At 46.9% G+C, this 5,344-nt stretch overlaps 1 pseudogene; it reads left to right on the top strand.

The window, feature by feature from the left end:
- The first annotated feature begins 545 nt into the window (after positions 1-545).
- LOC128566472 (ER degradation-enhancing alpha-mannosidase-like protein 1) lies at positions 546-4,395 on the top strand (annotated as a pseudogene).
- Positions 4,396-5,344: the final 949 nt, after the last annotated feature.

Genomic DNA, 5,344 nt, shown 5'->3' with positions numbered 1-5,344 from the left:
TGTGACCCCCTGGCGAGATTATTGGGCTGAAAGAGCAGTAGATGGCTTCAGATACTTGTATTAATTCCAATCAGCTGTTTAATAAAGTTTTTTGTGATTTTTTTTGTGAGTGGGGAAAATTAGAAAGTTATAACAATAATACGTCTTTGTAGATTTCTCACTGATTGAACTGCCAAGGAGTTATAATTAACAAAATAAGATCCATTTGAGTCCCCAGTGATATGCTAAAGTTTTAGCTCAGGGTCTCATCTTGGTGGACATTTCTAGTTAAACAAAAATAGAGTGAGCACAATTAGTGACCCTGTGTAATATGTTCTACAAGTTCAAGATCTAGAAGACCTCAGTAGACTAGAGCAAACAAGCCAAAAGCAGCAGCATCAAGCACAGCGAGGGGTGATTTTACAATTCTTCCCACAGGTTCAAAAATCAGATTCTACCAGAAAGCAGAAGCCTACGAAACAAAATCACAGCTCATGCAAAACCTACATAGAATGCCTCTTTCAGCATATGTTCTTGTTTTACTGAAAAGCCAATATAAGCGAACTATGTCATGCCAGACAAAAAAGCGAACACACTCTTCACCCATGTGGATAGAAGCGCTACATGTAGGTGGCATTCTGCACTGGTCAGATGAAGTCTGGGGTGTCCAGGGGGATGCTCAATCCCAACAAGGAAAAATGCATGCAGGGGAGGTGTGGCAGAGGCTGGGAAACACGTCTCACATGGAGTGGGGAACAGATGTAGGAGTGTTTCCCATGGGCAAGAATGCAAAGCAGGCACAACAGATGCAAAGTAGCAACAGGCCGTGCCATGCAAAAGAATTGTATTCCATTTGTACAGCACCAGAAAGCACAATGTAGGTCAGAGAGTGGAAGTACAAGGAGGCAGGCAGAATATCTGATGAATCAAATCTACCCAAACAGCTTCCTCATTCTGAGATAAGATTGAATGAACCCTGCTGAGAAAGGAAAGTCACTGTATTGGAAAAAATAATTCCACTGAAGCAAGGGATATTGATCTATCAGGTGCACCAGAATCACAAGGCATGTAAAAGCTCAGATTGTTGGGCCTCACTCCAGAGTTCCTGATCCACACATTTCTACTTCTAACCATTGCCCAAAGGATGCTGAGTGATGCTGCTGAGCTGAGGACCACCGATGAGAACCACTGGCACAACAGTCCTCACTCAGCTCAGACCCAAATCTAATTATTCTTTCATTTTTTTTCTTGGATTCTCAACAACGAGTACCTTTATCAAGCTTTTTTAATCACTCACAATTCAAAAACATGAAATCTCAATTTTCATTACAATGACAAGTTACTGAATCCCTAACACATGTGTTAGGGGAAAAAAATTATGAACTTGAATTAGAGGTTACTCATTGGAATAAATATTTTCACAAATAAAACTTTTAAGAATCTCAGCTGGAATTCTGTGCAGTCTTTCTTTTTGCATTGCTAGAATGACATTTTTCATAAGACTATGTGACAAATTACATTTCTTGGTATTTTCCTACCACCCTATTTTATTGTCACCCCCCCAACATATTTTATATTCAACAGCATTATGTTTAAAAGGGATGGCTTTCTAGTGTTCAACCAATCAGCAAATTTTGTATGTTCTTATTATATGTAATCAGCACAAGAGTGACAGATGAGGAGAATGTAAATCCTATTTCTGCCTCCAGAAGCCTGAGATCTAACTTAGGAGAGGAGCTAACACATGAAAAAAATTAGTAAATTCTTAAGATATGGGATTCATTCATTTAAAATACAATAGAATTGTATTTAACTTCTGAAAGTTGACCACCCAAGGAACTGTAACAAACTGGTCAACATATGGAGATGGTCAACATAAGGAACTAGGCCTACTGTACTGATATGTACATGTCCAGTCTGTAAAAATTAGGTCAACTTAAGGAGGTGGTCAGTGTAGGGAGGTGGTCAGCTATGAAAGTTCTACTGTATTGTGACAGACACTGTGTTAAATTATGGAGACTAAATGGGGATCATCACGTGACTAGCATGACCTGTGCCCTCCTTGACCTCAGGGTAGCAAGTGAGATAGATCTGTAAACAAATAATGGCGGGACTGCTTGATAAGAGCAAAAAGCAGGGCTAACTGCCTAGCACAGGTACAAAAGGAATGAATTGGGGAAATCATAATAGAAGGAACTTTTGGGGTTGGATCTTTAAGAATGAGTATGGGGGGGAGGGGGTCTCCCGCCGCGCCCCGCGAGGCCAGGCCAATCCCGGGCGACCAGGCGGGCGAGGCCCGAGGACCGGGGCTTGGGGACAATGGGCCAGTGTCTGGTGCCTCACGGAGGAGTACCTTAAAGGGGAAGGGAGCCGCTCTACGGGCCGGGTGTGGTGTGCAGGGGTCGGCGTGGGAGGCCCCCAGCGCTTTAAAATAATGCCAGCGGCGCCCATGCGACCCTGCAATGCCGAGCGCTGGTCCTGTGGCTGGTGCTCCTCCGGCTTGGCCTGCATGGAGTATTGTGGTTCGTCTTCGGGCTGGGGCCCAGCATGGGCTTCTACCTGCGCTTTCCTCTCAGCTTCGGTTTCCAGCGCCTGAGAGGCCCCGATGGCCCCACGATGCCCTCCTCGAGGCCCGCGGGCCAGGCCGGGCCACCCCGTGGGCCGTCGGGGCCGTTGTGCCTGCAGCAGCTGGTGAGCAGGGCGGCGGCCCGGCCCCTTGGGGCTACGTGCTGGGCTGCCGGCTGCCGGGGCCGCGGCCGGGACCAGTATGAGTAGCGCTACAGCCGGGCCTTCCCGCCGCAGCTGCGCGCCCAGATGCGCGACCTGGCGCGGGGCATGTTCCTCTTTGGCTATGACAACTACATGGCGCACGCCTTTCCCCAGACAAGCTCAACCCCATCCACTGCCGTGGCAGGGGACCGGACCGCGGAGACCCTTCAAATCTGAACATCAATGATGCACTAGGGAACAATTCAATGACTCTTGTCGATGCACTGGATACACTTGCAGTAATGAGAAATTCATCTGAGTTCCAGAAAGCAGTCAAGTTGGCGATTGAGACAGTTTCATTTGACAGAGATTCCACTGTCCAAGTATTTGAGGCTACAATAAGGGTCCAGGGAAGCCTCCTTTCTGCCCACAGAACAATTACTGACTCCAAGCAGCCCTTTGGTGACATGGCTATTAAGGATTATGATAATGAATTGTTGCACATGGCCCATGACCTGGCTGTACGGCTCTTTCCTGCTTTTGAAAACACCAAGACAGGGATCCCTTATCCTCGGGAGAATCTAAAGACAGGAGTTTCTCCTGACAGCAATAATGAGGAGTGCAGGGCGGGAGCTGGTTCCCTCCTGGTGGAATTTGGGATTCTGAGCCCACTGCTGGGGGATTCCACGTTTCAGTGGGTGGGTGGCCAGACGAGCAGTGAAAGCCATTTGGAACCTCCGGAGCAATGATACTGGATTATTAGGCAATGTTGTCAACATTCAGATGGGCCACTGGGTTGGAAAACAGAGTGGCTTCGGTGCTGGGCTGGACTCCTTCTATGAATACCTCTTGAAATCTTACATTCTCTTTGGAGAAAAAGAAGACCTAGAAATGTTTAATGCTACATATCAGAACATTCAGAACTACTTAAGAAGAGGGCAGGAAGCCTGCAAGGAGGGAGAAGGAGACACCCCCGCCCTCCATGTCAACGTGAACATGTTCAGTGGGCAGCTGATGAACACTTGGATTGACTCTCTACAGGCCTTCTTCCCCTGACTGCAGGTGCTGATAGGAGATGTGGAAGATGCCATCTGCCTCCACGCCTTTTACTGTACGCCTTTTACTGTGCCATATGGAGGCGCTGCGGTGCCCTCCCTGAGCGGTATAACTGGCAGCTGCAGGCCCCTGATGTTCTCTTCTATCCGCTGAGGCCGGAGTTGGTGGAGTCCACATACCTCATCTACCAGGCAACCAAGAATCCCTTCTATCTCCATGTAGAAATAGATATTCTGCAGAGTCTGGAAAAGTACACAAAAGTCAAATGTGGGTATGCCACACTGCATCACATCATTGACAAGTCCACAGAGGACCGGATGGAGAGCTTCTTTCTCAGTGATACCTGTAAATATTTGTATCTGCTGTTTGATGAGGAGAATCCAGTACACAAATCTGAAACCAGATACATGTTCACAACGGAGGGGCACATTGTATCTGTGGACAAACATCTTAGGGAATCACCCTGGAGGGAATTCTTCTCTAAGGAGGGAGAGCAGGACCAAGAAGGAAAGTGTGCACAGGCCTTAATCTCACGAGTTAAAAGTCGTCAACTCCAGCTCCAATTCCAGTCATGTTCCTGAGAAGAGGAGATACTCTGCCCTTAAAGAGCACTACATGCGACAGATAGATCAGATGGTTGGCTTGATTTGATCTCTTCTACTCTGTGCAGCCTCATCATAAAGCAGACTTAAACCACTGAACCCAGACCATACCAAAATCCAGTCTGAAGTCAAAAGGGATGGATGTCTGGCTATTAATGATGGCATAGGACATTCTGTCCAACTCCTCACCCACATCTGGTTAATTCTTGAACACTTCAGTGTTCCTTTCCCATTCAATAAAATGCCTGTTCCCCCCCCCCCCCCAAAAAAAGATGAGTATGACTTTTTCAGATAAAATTCAGGAAGCAAAGGCCTTCCAGCCCGGAGGAATGACACAAGCAAAGTCAGAGAAGCATGAAACATCGCAGAGAGTTGAGGAAGCTCAAAGAGGCTCTGAGCGGGTGTCACAGGACAGGGTAAGGAGCTGGGGGAGCAGTGGAAGAGCAATACATCACCCCAGGCCTCGGGCACGTCAGCCTCCAGTGTCCAGTGACACAATCAGACTTTCCCACAGGGGCTTACTCTAACAGCAAGAGCAGTTATTTAAATAAAAAATTTCATAACTGTAGACAGCAATGACATTTAGGAGCTGATAGCAAGAGTCCAGGTTAAGATGATGAGGACTAGACAGAAATGACCCCCAAGGAGTTGAGAGAAGGGAAGGGCATGAGAACCCTAAGTAGCAAACCCACCCCTGGACAGCACCCATGGGAACCCACCCATCAAGAGCTTTCATCAGACATTTCTTGAGCCCCTCCTACATATCAAGTACTGGGTAGTAGACACTGGGTACTAGAGATACAGAATTAAACAACACCAGAGAATGGTTTCTGCCCTCTTGGAGTTCATAGTCTAATAGGGGATACATAATCCCATAAATTAAAACTGATAATCGCAAAGGATGGTACATACAAGGGATTATGATGAGGGGTTGACTTTTACCTTTCCAGAGATACCAGGGAAGGTGTCCCTGAGTGAAGGAGTAGTGTTTGCACTAC

The sequence above is a fragment of the Nycticebus coucang genome, chromosome 15 (assembly GCF_027406575.1).
Source record: "Nycticebus coucang isolate mNycCou1 chromosome 15, mNycCou1.pri, whole genome shotgun sequence".
NCBI lineage: Eukaryota > Metazoa > Chordata > Mammalia > Primates > Lorisidae > Nycticebus > Nycticebus coucang.
This window is presented reverse-complemented; position numbering and strand designations above follow the sequence as displayed.